Consider the following 14,920-nt stretch of genomic DNA (forward strand, 5'->3'; position numbering starts at 1 on the left):
TATCATTGATCCAAGGTAAACTGACTTCATAGCGATCATCCACTCTCTTCAGAGTCTTGTGAAAGTGATCCCACACTGCTTCTTCTAACTCTGAATTAGTTTTATTTTCTTTTGCATCTGTAATTCACAGTGCTTCTAGCTTCCACAAGTTTTCTATGTCACTGCTGTGAGTCAACATTGACATTGTTGTTGAAGACATGGACAAGGAGTTTCTTTCTGAAATGTTATATTTTATCTTTCCCATGATTGTCCATCCAAGTAGTGATTCCACGGCAGTCAACCCATTTTCTAATTTCTGAATTCTTGCGGTTAACAGAGCACCTGCGACATCAGCTCCAATAAGAACTTCCCCACATAGCACAAAAGCATCCTTGGGATATCCCAAGGATGTTGCTCGCGGGATATGCGCACATCCTCAGGACATCCCGCGAACCTTCTAAACACCTCCTCCCGAGTGCTTAATGTCACATCCCGGGATATCCTCAGGACATCCTAACCAAGTCCCATCGACAGCGTGCGGGATGTTATTAGGATATGAACTCCTACTTACTACATCCTCAGGACATCCCACAAACCTCCTAAGCACATCCCATTATATCCTAAAAACATCCTATCTATGTCCCATCGACAGCATATGGGATGTTATTAGGATTTAAAGTCCTACTTATTACATCCTCAGGACATCCCGTAATATCCAATTTCCTCCTAAACTCATCCTCCTGAGCGCTTAATGTCACATCTCAGCATATCCTTAGGACATCCTATCTACGTCCCACCGACAGCGTATGGGATGTTATCAGGATTTGAAACACTAGTTACAATATCCCTTTAACCTCTTAAATACATACTCTCAACTGCTGAGGGTCACATCCCAGTATATATACAGAGGAAAATTCCAGTGAAAGTATGTGAAGGTGTGATGATCTAAAACCTACTTTTTTTTTTACACAGATAGTCTCAAATCGTTCTCCTATGGTTACTATGGAAAAATCAGAAATGTTGAAAATATGTATACAACTTATTTTGTTTTTAAATCTGAATTTGTGAATATATTAAAACTGAGCAAGGAAATTAAAATGAATTATTAATACAAAATATTAAAACTGAAAATTTTGCTTTTATTTTTAAGATATTAAAAATCTTTTGATCATTTTTAAACATCCAATAGCCCCCAAATTGAATTATTCATAATTAAATTATTTTACAAAATCAGTTTCTAATTTCAGTTAATTTGTATTAAAAATTGAATAAAATTACCCATTTAATAATCTTTACATAAATGAATCATCTTTCTTTAAAACATGTAAGGAATTTATAGTGTTTTGATGACACTGTTGGGAAATTGTTAAAAGGAATAAATTGTATTTTTAAAAATAAATCAATTCCTAGCCTCAGAATAAATAAATATGTTTTCGTAACATGAGAATGCGGCAAGCTTTTTTATATATTTAATATTTAGTTGTAAAAATTTGACATTATGTTAACAATTCTTTATATGATTCAAAAGGTAACTCAAGAAGCTCTTCTAAAATTCTATCTTTCTGCTCATACAATTAAAAAAAAAATCTGAAAGGCCTCAGATTTTAGCAGTCACTCAAAGAGGCTAAAAGTTTATGAATGCCTAGATTATCAATACAGATGGGGCAGTGGAAACAGCAAAACATTTTATAAGATACTGACACCAGAAAGTTATATATCTTCTATATATTTGAAAAATGAAGAAATATATCATGTAATTATGTAGAAATATTAAAATGTTTTCAATTAGATATATCATGAATTAAATGCATTTTAAATCAATCAGATTAAAAATTAAAAAAAGCATTGTTAAGAACTGTGTGTAATGCTTTTAAATAGCTTGGCTTGTTAGTCAATAATATATTAGATTTTAAAGGTAAATATGTTAAATTTTGCCAAATGGCAAGACTTGAATGAAAAGCAAAACAAGTTTACGACTGACGATATGAAGTCAGATTTCAAAACTAATAGCCCTTTTAGATTAAAAAAAAAAAAAAGCTCTGAAAATAATTTGCAATGGTTCATTGGTATTATTTTACGCAAAATTCAGTAAAATGAAATTTACCCATTGAAATCAGCACCAAATTAAACTTTGTAAATTCTAGCGCATGTTAAAGGTTGTCTCATCCAGAATTTTATTACTAACCATTCATTTCAGAGCAAAATAAAACAGTAATTGCCATTTATATGACAATCAATATCAAAAATTTAAATCTGCATTTTACGCAACATAGAAAAACTTCAAAAGATCTACTGTTTACCATGCAATTAAGGCATTTTATTCTGCTATCAACTCTACCAATTATTAATTCCATTAAGTATATTCAGTTTACTCTTTCTGCTCAATATATGCAATGTAAAATTTTCCATAAATTTATTAATTCATTTTATTTTGAGGTGAGCTTTTATTCAACTCTCAATGTCAACGAGAATATTTAGTTCATTTTTTATTCGGTCTCAAAAGAGAAATCAAAATACGTGGATTTATGAATCAAAATACATGAGAAATCACAGTGAGAAAAGCACTGCTACCTTAAACTGTGATTATATATAACAAATGCAGTGAATTATAGTTAAAAAATAGTGAAATTATTTATATTTCTGAACTATTTCATATATAACATTTTCAATTTCGCATATGTGGCAATTTAAGAACTTTTTTACGTATACCAATTTTTTTGAAATATCTGCAAGTTTTTGTATCTTCAAGGAAAGCTTATTCTTTCACCTTTAGTATATAAGTAATGGTAATTTACCAGATAAAATTACTTAATGGGGAATACAGAAAAATATCTAACCACTTACCTTTGTGACTTCATCTGCAAAGAGACTAAAAAAGTCGTTCAGCTAAATCTGCTATAATAAATATTTATAATAATGCTAAATTATGCAATATCTATTAATATGACAAATTTTTGTAAAGCTATTTATTTGGATGAAAAATAAACACATTCAGAAATTTATGGCACTATATTATGATTAACAGAGGAAAAACAGTTTTCAAAATAGTTTTTATTAATCCAATTTATCACATTTTATTTAAATTCATGAAAAACAATCTTATATCCATGTATTCTTATGTATATAAGAACTCTTGATAAATTGGATCTCTGTCATTGCCTTTCACAGCACCTAAAATAAAAAAACACTCACAATTACTATATGTGAATATAATTCATAATTAAATTTAAACAAATGACTATTAGAATGCAAATTAAAGGAAGCATTTAAAATATTTTAACATTTAGTACCTATAAACAGAGTAGCAATTATTTGATTTTTCGATTATAGTAAAATAAACATGGGGGATGCCTTTTAAAATTTTTTTATGTCAGAAAATAAACTCAAACCACCAGTTGAACATATGAGCAGTTTTATCAATCAGCCACTGGTAGGTAACCTGGATACTGAATCAACATATAAAGTTGTCAAGATAAAGAGAGAAACAAAATTATGATAATCACATCTTACCTATTCATAAAACTATTTTAAATTTAATGTGTAGGCAAGTCCAAAAAGAGTGAGAATGAATTTATTTTGCAACACAAAGTAAAGTCTTGCAGGAGCAAAAAAAACTTGTCTCATGAGATTGGCAAGTAAAAAATAATTAACTGCATCTGGTAACATTTATCTGACAACACATAAGTAATTGTTAGCTACGTGCAGAAAATAAAATCTGATCAGGGGTGTAGCTAGAGGGGGGGGGCATCTGTCCCCGGGTGCAGAATCCAAGGGGCGCTAAACTGATGTTAGAACATTTTAGAATTAAATGTTTTCCATCCTTGGCAAGCAGTAGGGAGCGCGAAATCTTCAGTTGTCCCTGAGCGCTGAAAACCCTAGCTATGACTCTGAATCTGATCATGTTAATGCAATTTTAAACTTTTGAATTTAACCGCAGAAATTTACCAAAGAAGTACTTGTAACAGTAGTAAATGAAGATGTGGCTAATCTTTACTGTATGGTACACCTTGGTTTCTGTCTGAAAAAAAAATCGCAAAGTGGTATTGGTTGTTTGTGAAATGTGGAAGCCCATTGCGTCAAATAAGTTTTTCGGTAACCCTAATGTTGATAATGTTGGCAAAAGTAGCCTTTGGGGGGGGGAGAAACTTTTTTTTGTCAATAAAAAGGAGTTATTTCTGCAAATATTGCCAACGTGCTGTGATAAATTTAGTTTTGGGCTACTTTTTTTAATAGTAAACCTTTTGTACGGTCCCAGGTTTTTGGTTCTTATTATTCTTTTCAATTGCTGTGTTTGGTTGCACGGAAGTGGTATGGTCTTGTATTTTGAACATGCTATTTATTATTTTGGTGTGGGTACCATCATTTGAGTATGTCTGAGGTGACTAAGAGACGAAAAATTTAATTGAATTGCTTACCTGGAGGATGGTGGTGTGAAGCCTAAACATATGCATGTGAAAAAAAAGTATGTTAAAAAAATGACGTTTCATTTATTTTTTTGTCTCTGTGTGTTAATTTTTGTTAGAATATTTTTTGTTTAATGTTTTTATGTTAGGAAATATGTATTTTTGGTAACTTATTCCTCTCTGTTTGTGTATTTTTTGTTGTCTGTGTGTTAAGACAGTGGCGAATTTTTTCTGGTAACTATAATATTTTTAACTTTGATTTTCTTAAAGTGAAAATAGATCAATGTGTACATGGACAAAGTTAAGGCAGTGCACAATGCCCAGTTTGTGCAGTTCTCTGTTTTAATAGGTCGATGTGTACATGGACACAGAGTTTGTATATGTCTTTGACTTATTATTTTGGTTTTGTGTAGCGGCCACCTTTAAATTGGTGCCGATCCTCTCAGGTGACGATCTTGATATAAAAAAAAGAAACGATTCGCCAAGGGTTAAAGTAGAGTAAATTTTTACCAAAGATGTTCTACCATAATAACCATTTCAGTGATTTAAACACTAGTGGAGCAGTATGCAGAGATGAAGATTTGAGTTTTGTTTACACAGCATGATGGTTTAGGCACTCCAGCCATTACAGTGAACAAAATTATAATAAACATAGCCACAATAATTGTCTATAAATATTGACGTATAACACTGCATTAACTAATATATTTCTTATGCTAGTATATACAGAATCCTTAATCGAAGGGAAAATCAGAAGACCGTGCATGCATTTTCCTTTAACTGAAACATGGATTTGACCATACAAATCTCAGTCTTACGGGACATGCCACACTATGCAGATAGACAGTAAAAAGTGCTTGTGTTGTTTTTATTTGTTAGAGGTATGAAATAAATATACTTCTACATTTTAATTTTTTCTTTTCTTGTTTTACATTTGGATTACCTATCAAAAAGTAAGGAATTTTGATATTATTACAATATGAGTTAAAATAACAATTATTGGACATGTTAAAGTAATGAAAATTTTAAATTAGGTTAAAAGGTAACCCTTAATGTGGCATATTTTTTAATTAAACTCTATCGACATTAAAAACAACAAAACGTCCCTCTTTATTAAGGACTTTAATTAACTAATTTTAAATACGGAGCTATGAATGAATTTTTTTCCCTTGCATGTTATAATAACTGAAACAAAATTACTCTGATACAGTCAAAATTCCTAAATGCAAGTACATAAAATTTACTTTAGCAATTTAAAGAGATGAGACACACTGAACACATGAATAAATTTCTATCAAAGAATAATTTATTAAATTTGGCCCGTTCCATAGTAAACTTTAACCATTAGATTACCATTATCAGTTTGAAAAGCAAGTCATATGCCAGATCTTGGATGCAAAAGGAATGCACAAAATAATATACAGATTATTGAAAAATGATGTATACCAATGTTTATAGATATGATTAAATGTAACAGAAAATTTACTGTCACAATCACATTTTTAAGTGAAATGTATTATTTTAACATTTTACAATATTTAAGGTATGGCATTAAATGCAACATTATGTGCCTGGATATAAGTTAGTAAATTAAGAAAAAAAAAATAATAATAATCAAAGAATGAATGTCATGAAAAATTTCAAAAACAAGCAGAATTTAATTTAGAAGACCTTTAGACACTTATGATAAATAAATTTGAGAATTCTTCACCCAAAATTAAATTATAATTAACTAAAACCAGTTTGACTGACCTTCTACAAAATCCTTCAGCTGCAATTTTTCAATTTTTTCTAGTTTGAAAACCAAATTCTTCTCCACATGGTAATAACATCTTAACCAGTTGAAATTCCTGCAGAAAGTTTGATAACACAGTAATAGAATTAATAGAATAGAAAAATTAACACAAAAGTATAGAACATCATTTAAACTTAACATTATTACAAATTTTGGTGCTTTCTGACTACATGCAAAGCTGTGAAAATTGGCAAAATGGTTAGTTTATGGTTCATATCTACTGCTCTGTTCACAAGTAGTAATTCAAATAAGCACTTTATAAGAAACAAGACATTTTAGGATGCACACACACAAAAATATATACATTGCGTCAATATTCCCATATTTTTCATACAATGGAATACTATTCAGAAATAAAGATTAAATATAAAGCATGTAAATACATGTGTGTGGTATGCATATTCATAGTTTGCTATTATCGCGTGCATACTCTTGCTGTTTTAGCATAAGTTGAAGCTGTGAGGGCAGATGATAAGAAAGTATCAGAATTTTTCATGTATAAGAAAAGATTGCCCTGACAATAGTATCTCAATTGTTTAGCACTGACATTTACATAGCGCATTAGAAATATATAGTAATATATGTATAATAAAAAGATAATTGCATATTATTAATTCATTTTTTTAAATGCCAAACTTTAACAATTCTTTCACATATAATTAAACACAATTCTTTCACATGAACATCTAAAATCCATTCTTAACTAAATAAATAATAAAACCATGTAAATTTCTTATCAAGCTCATCATTTCTGAAATGTCTACTTCTGAAAGTTCCCAGCATTTCTCAATATATTATTAAATTACTAAACTAAGCATCAATGATCGTCATGTTTGCTAATGTGGCAATATCTTTCACACTTCTTTGTTACCACAAGTAATATGTAGGCTTCAATAAATCTTTAACTGTTACATGCTACTTTTGCCTAAAATTTGTACCAATAATAAAATTAAATGAGCTCTTTATAATATGCTCAAAGAAATAATTTTGTATGAAAATTTGTATGTTATATATTGGCCTGATTAATGATTCAGGAAATAATTCGGGTTTTCAAAGTGCTTCCAATAATTCAAATTTCAGCTTGTGTCAAAATAAAATCTATAACACAAAGATAAGCAAATTTCCTTATGAACAATGCATTTTAACATTATTCAATCACTGGCAATCACACAGTACTGATTGCTTCAATAAATATTACTGTAACTGTGTTATTTAAAAGACTGTAATGTTTTAATTATTTCCTTAATTAAAACATTACAGTCTTTTCCTCCTCCTAACACCAAAAGAAAACCCAGATAAGAAATATAAAAATATCAGTAAAAATAAATTATATTATTGAATGACACTTTACATTAATTACACTTATGCATATATTATTTTATTATAAATTATTTCAAAATCAAAGAAGAGAAGGGGGAGAAATTTAATATTGACATTTCTAAAATGATATAAACATTAACCATTTAGTACAGTTTGTTATTTCAGGCAAAAAGAATTCACTTTTCTGGATAGCATTTATATTTCCATCTCACTTTCAGTGAAACATTAAGAGAAATGCATATAATTTAAACACCAGTTTATTTTATTTATCAGACAGATTATGTCAACTCGAAAAAACCTATCAGTAAAATTCGGTAGTAATAATTCTGAATGTTAGGCAACTTGCAAGATTCAACAAAAATTATCAATACTTTTATTATAATGACAATACTACAGTAACATGAACATAAAATTAAACTGCATATAACTATAAAATAAGCCAGCATATAATAATGGTGGATTGGTTTCTAAAACAATGGGCTCGATGAAAAAATACATGTATTATGGTAGCTATTCATATTCTTCAGCTTTCCTAATATTCTCATGTTCACTTTACATAACTAAAGTATCTAAAATACAATAAAAATGCAAACAATATTTATGAGAAAATGTCAAAAGCAATCATAAGCATTTGATTGAATGACCATATTTTGTCTTCCTGCAAGTCAAATCTAAATATGATATGCAGTTAATCCTTTTATAAAATATTCAAAAAAGATTTAAAAAAAGTACTGTTCTGTTATCAGGACCGGGTTCAGAATTGTATTTATGTATGCTTGTATATTTGTATGTTTGTGTTTTTTGTATGTTTCTACATATACACATCTATGCACATACTTACGAACACAGGCTCATACATTTCCGACTCTGGTCCCAATAACAGAACAGTACCCCCAAAAAAACTTGAATTACAAACTAGATTAAGATAATGTTTCAACCGTACATATTTTGGACAAAACAATGCATACTCTTATTTTTATACAATTGTTCAAACTATTTAACATAAATTTATTGCTGCAATAAAATAATAAGCAATCTGATCACACATATTATTTTGAAAGTGAATGCATAAACTAGACTAAAAAAAATTCAGTCATAAACATTTGGATAGCAGGGCAAATTAGATATTTGAAAAGACAGCCAGCCATTGAGATACACGTAATTCACGACAGAATGGTAACAATTCATAAAGCTGTGAAACATTTAACTGTCAAAATGACATAAATTCGAAAAGCAAAAAAAGTAAACATACAAGTATTGCAACTGAACTTACCTTTCATGCAACAAAAAATATCCATACAAGTTAACCTCATGGCGCAGCCATTTTGGATTTCGTTTCAAATCAGACAGATGTTTACGGATTTGCGGAAGAATACGAGGAACTAGTAGTTTGCCGGATACAATGTGCAATAACGCGAAAGAATATAGTTCTGTAGAACTTCCTACATTATTCCGTAATAAACAGTACTATTTCCTAATTTTTTCTTTATCTAATTAATTAATTAATAGGGAAATAGTTAAATAATGCCGAATTCATTTTTAATGAAATGTAAAATTTTGCATGTATGGGACGACCACCTTCATCCAATATTTCTGAGAATATAAACAAATTTTGGAATCTGAGAGTATCAGTAAATAAATATATAGAATATCGCCTCTCAAACGACCACTTCTGAAAGTGACCAATAGTTCTGAGATTATAAATAAATATTGATATTAAGCATTATTTCTATAAGACGACCATCTCTATATAAGACCAAAGTTTCTAGAATCTTGGATAGTCATCAGAGATGTATCTTTACTGCGAAATTATCGCACGACTGTAATTCAATATCAATAACAGATCGCGCGATTGAAAAACATTTTCTGTCCTGTAATTAGAGGAAAAAAATTTTCCTTATGAGGTATTTCTCCCCCTTTCCTAGCGTGCCTTCGTGGTGCTGGACCGGTATTTCAGAGGTCCGTGGTTCGATTGATGGCGAAGGCGGTTGCTAATTTTTCATCTCTACGGCTTCCCAAACAAATCCTAATGTCTCTACAGTGGCGCCCGAACTAAAAAGGTGTTGGATGAGGTATATCTACACCCAGGATTTAGTGATTGGATCCCCTTAAAAACAAGTCGGCCTTTAAAAAGAGAAGTAATATAAGGTATTTCTCCCGCTTTCCTAGCGTGTCTTCGGCCCATCAGCGGCCGAGCGGTAAAGTCGCTGAACCCTGGTAGTGCGATCCGAGGTTCGAATCCCGCGAACGGGCTGGCTGCATGGGTGTTTTCGTGGTTTTCCCCACTTGTAACGTGTATACTAGCCAGTTTCCCATAGAAAGTCCTCCACGAAGACATCCCTTCCCTTAGGCAGATAGCCCTAGTGTGCTTTGCCATAATTAAACACACCACCACTACACCTAGCGTGTCTTCGTGGTGTAGTGGTTCTGCACACTGGGCCGGTATTCCAGAGGTCCGTCCTTCGATTCCCGGGGAAAGCAGTTGCTAATTTTTCATGTTTCCTGCTTCCAAAAAAATACCTAATGTCTCTATACCCAAATTAAAAAAAAATTCGTTTCCGTAATTAAATATATCTATATCTAATTTTACCTATATTTGTAGTAGGGTTTGTAATCTGTAAGTAATTATACATGTAATTTATACATTTTTTATAAAAAAATATATGTTATTTAGAATTTTGCAAATATTCTAGAAAATGCTAATCCATTGAAAAAAATCTTTTCCATGACTAAATAAATTTTTAAAAACGTCAGAAAAAACAGCAGTTAAAATTAATAACAAAATAACAAGAATAAATCATCAATCATATCAATATTTTTAATGTACAGAAAACAACACAAACATTTAGAAACAACTTAGTAAAATACATATGAAAAATAAAATAATGTGCAAGTTTCAGATGTGCAATGTCAAAAAATTAAAACTGGTAAATTTGAGAACAAATATCCTCAAAATGTTTGACAACGAAAGTCCTCCGGACAATGCAGAATGAATGTCCTCAGGATGTGAAATTGGTGAACTCCTCGGGACATCTGAGAATCAACATCTTCAGGACATCCTGTCATATCCCGGGACATAGCGATTTAAATAAGACATCCTCAGGATGTTAAATTACGATCTCCTCAGGACACCTGAGAATCAACATCCTTAGGACATCCTAAGTATGTCCCGGGATATTGCGACTTAAATAGGACATCCTGAGGATGTTTTGTGCTATGGGGGTCTATTTTCAAATCCTTTTTTCCTACATCAGATGCATGGATATTCTTCTGTCTCAGTTCTTCTATCCATGGTCCAGACTGTAAACTGACTACTGGTCCACAAATCTTCGACTGTTCCAACAAGATTAGTCGTCTAGAAAAATCACCTCTTAGGCTTCTAACGTTTACTTCATAGCGTTTGTGAATTTCTCTCTTTGTTGTTACTCCTCCAAAAAGTGCATGAATTAAAGATTCAGATCCAATTGCGTGGCACCCTATGCAGCAGTCTCCTTTAATATGTATGAACGTTGCGATCCTGTGTCAATAAGTGTCCTTACTGTCTTCTGCTTTTTGTTCGCGTCGATATTAATTAATAGTGTTTGAAGAAACACTTCATCTAGGAAATTAGTGCTCGCAAGTTATACGTTTTGTGTTTCCATTTCTTTATTCTTTTCAACATCATTGCTCTTTTGATTGGTGGGCAAATCCGGACACATGACACCCCAATGTCTTTTCGAGCATATCAAACATCGTACATTTGTCTTGCATTGCTTGGCCCTGTGTCCAATTTTGAGGCAGAAGAAGCAATCCTTCTTTTTCTTAATTTCATCGTTCTTTTGACTCAGAGGAATCTTCTGAGCAACAAAGCAATCTCGACTTTCATGAAATTTTTCACAAAATATGCAAGAATTCTTCTCACTATAATTGGTTGCTTTATTATGGCCTGAGAATAAATCATTTACTGTAGGCACGAAATGTTCACTCTGGTACCTTTTATCTCTTCTACTTTCTTTCTTTGCACCAGAATCAATTAATTTAAATCCAGCTTTTGCCAAAGAAATTCTCTGCTCTCCTTCCACTTCATTCTTTAAAAACAATAATAATTGTTCCAATTTCTCAGAGTGAGAATCTTCTGCTGTAATTATTGATGCATGATTTCTAAGCCAGACTCGTAAAATTTCCTTGGGAATGCAAGATTCCACGAGCGGAAACAGCATTGCAGCGTATTTATCGCTTGCCATTCCTATTGACTCCAACGAACGTAAATACGACTCCAACTTGTCATACAATTCTGATATACTGCATTTTTCTTTTTGATCAGTGACATTTTTAATAACCAAACCTAATAATTCCCGAATCTAGAATTCTACCAATAATTCTTCCCTACCGAACCTATTTTTTTAAGCTTTCTATAACCTTTTCATAATTTTCGGCAGTTTCAGGGAAGCTATTTACAATATCACGTGGTCTCGTACCGGGTACGGTCGCTTGAATGAGATAATGCATCTTATCTTCGTTTTGAATTTCTTTATCTTAATGTATTCGCCAAAATTGTCCCTAAAACGGGAACCAATCTTTAATTTCGCCACCGAATTGTTTTAACTCTATTTTAGGTAATTTCAGTTTCCGTTTGTTCGAATTCGGAGGATGCCAATGGATAGTAGCCAACTGCCAATGGATAGTATCGTTTGACGATTGAAGAATAATTCCGTTTCTACTCGTATTAAATCTAATTTTTCTTTGTATTCTTCAATTTTCGACCATTCACTTTCAAACTTATCATTTGAAGTAAACTCCGAATTTAATATTTGAGTATCAAATGCATTAAGTTCAACAGACAAACGTTCTAAAGTAACAAGTTTCGTTTTTAGAGATTTTTCATCAGGAATTTCCTTTTTTAATTCCTGCAAAATTGCATTAATTGTTCTCGTAAAACAGGTTTGGTTTTACGAGACAGGTTTTCGTTTCTCAATTAACGATTCCATTTCAATAAAAATAAATTCAATAAAGTGAAATAGAATTAAATTCGATAAAACCAAAAAAATTACCTTGACTTCTTTTACCGATCACTTCCGTCGTCACCAAAATTCTTCGAGATTTGCAAGAACTACCCGTTCTCCTTTCTCCTAATAAACTTAAAATAAAATAACTTTACATATAAAATTCCAAAGCGTCATATTTATTTTTCAAAATCCGTAGAACTACAACAAACAACAACAAAAATCAGATGATTGCCACTCTTACAGTGACAAACTATGAAAGAAAAATAAGAACTGAGGCTGGGTTATAAGAATAACAAGGTATTTTATTTAGTGCCTAAGTGAAATTAAGAATCGGGATTCTCCAGATATTTTATTATGGGAAGAAAAATCAAATGTGCATGCGCAAAGCATACAAAATATTGCGTTTGTGGCTTTCAGGATTTTAGATCATTCCGGAAACTGGACGTCCGGATCTCGGACTTTGTACTGAACCTTAACACTAACATCAGAACTGCTATCAAAATGCATATCATAAAATTAAATCAAAATAATAAGTCTTATAGCATGCTACGGATTGTATCATTGGAATCATAAAATTCGCAATTTTAAATATATAAAATAATATCTTGCCTGTTTTCCAACATAAAAGTTTTAAAATTTAGGGATTCCATTTTAAATAGTTTTACAAATCGTTGCCATCTACAGCTTGAAACAAATAATAATGAAATTCAACATTTTTATATTTTCGGATGATAAATTCGGCAAGAGAAGAAGAGAAAGAGTGACTTTCATTGTTTACATTAAAATACATAAGTAACGTGATCTCTGAGGGTCATTTACCTTGTTTGTTTACATTAGCTATGCATAAGTCATGTGATCTCTGAGGTGGTCGGAATGTATCGCATTAGTATTTTTATGAGTTATAAACTTTGCGAACAAACGTGCCAGAAGAGGGGCGGGGGAATTTTTTTTACAACTCCAACAGTAACAATTTTAGATGATGAAGATATTCGGAGCAAATCATTTGGATATTTTCACCAGTTTACGTTCCAAATATAAATAGTATAACCATAATAAAAAAAAAGTTTGGCAACATGTAACACTCTCTGAACATCAAACAGCTGGCTTGCATCCACAAAACAAATTAGCCTTTTATAAGATATTCAGGGTTTAAATTCAGCTGGAACTCGATTGAGCTATTTCTTAGTTTTGAGTAAAATTGTAATTCCATCCGGAGCCCCAAAGAAGACAAGGTTCAGTATTTTATTTCATTATTTAATTAATTTTATAATTTATTAAATTTTTATGTATCTTGTAATGCATCTTCTTCCTCCTTACCGCGTGCCTTCCTTGTGTTTTGGAAATCATTTCTGGCTAGGAGTTCGAAGGTCCGAGTTCGAATCCCGGCGCGGGCATAGCACAATTTTCACATTTCTTGCTCCAAAATATAAAACCTAAAAGTATATACACTGGCGCACAAACGATAATTCATCACTACAAAGATTTAGCCACTGAGTTCCATCTTCTTTAGGTGGAGGAGAATGTAAACTATTTTCTACATTCTTGTCGCATTGACTGGAAGCGCACCCGCGAGAATCTCGTTTAAGTCACTGAGCAGTTTTCACTTCTTGTGGTTCGAAATAAAATGCCTAATGGTCTCTACAATCTCCTTACATTTTATTTAATTTTAATTATAAATTATTTTACTATTTTATTAGTTATTTTATTTGTTTATTTTTGTTTCCCTTTCTTGATGATGTTCCATAAGATTCCTATACTTCTAAGTTTAGAAATTAAGCACTGAGGGTGATCGGACACCATAATAGAAGCACAAAAAGAGCGTATTTTATGATAAACAAAGTTTTGAGAGCCGCAGCCCCATTTTTGAAGAGCTACAGTTCCATATTTATATTGTTTTATAAATAATGTCCAGATTTTGATGAAAAGAAACGAGAGCATTAAATTAACGAGAATTTTGCATTTTTCATGTAATTAGTGTGATTACATATAAATACTTTGATTTTTTCTTCTCTATATTCAGGAGAGTTTGTTTCTGCGATATACAAATAGATACATCCAAATTTGAAATTATTGTACGACGCAACCGAATGTTACTTTTTAGACAAGAAATCAAGCATTTCTTCTGGTCCCTCCTGTACGTTTGTAAATATTCATTCGTTTTACCATATAGCAAACTTAAACTGTATGGTCTTTGCAAGTGTAATGGTCTTCGCAAGTACAATACGGTAAAAGCTTTTCCTTTGAGGAATGAATAATTAGTATAAATTCGAATTAATTCGAAAAACATATCCAGTGAGTTTTCCTCACTTTTAACTCATCTGCACTCCTTTGGAAAGTTGCTGTAAATTAAAAGAGTTGAAACTGAATAGAGCGGTAAACTACTATTCGAGAAAGGTTTGTTTGAATCTGGCAAAGCACATAAGGGCTAACTGCCTAAG

The 14,920-nt window shown here is 31.6% G+C and overlaps 1 long non-coding RNA gene across 1 annotated transcript; it reads right to left on the minus strand.

The window, feature by feature from the left end:
* Positions 1-3,012: 3,012 nt before the first annotated feature.
* On the minus strand, positions 3,013-8,864 carry LOC146996797 (uncharacterized). The gene is made up of 3 exons (XR_015041471.1): positions 8,771-8,864; positions 6,135-6,232; positions 3,013-3,150 (listed from the first exon to the last, which is right to left on the minus strand). It is a non-coding gene; the product is annotated as an uncharacterized LOC146996797 (long non-coding RNA).
* Positions 8,865-14,920: the final 6,056 nt, after the last annotated feature.

This window comes from Stegodyphus dumicola, chromosome 6 (assembly GCF_044657685.1).
Source record: "Stegodyphus dumicola isolate Sdum_Otavi_A_Nest chromosome 6, ASM4465768v1".
Taxonomy (NCBI): domain Eukaryota; kingdom Metazoa; phylum Arthropoda; class Arachnida; order Araneae; family Eresidae; genus Stegodyphus; species Stegodyphus dumicola.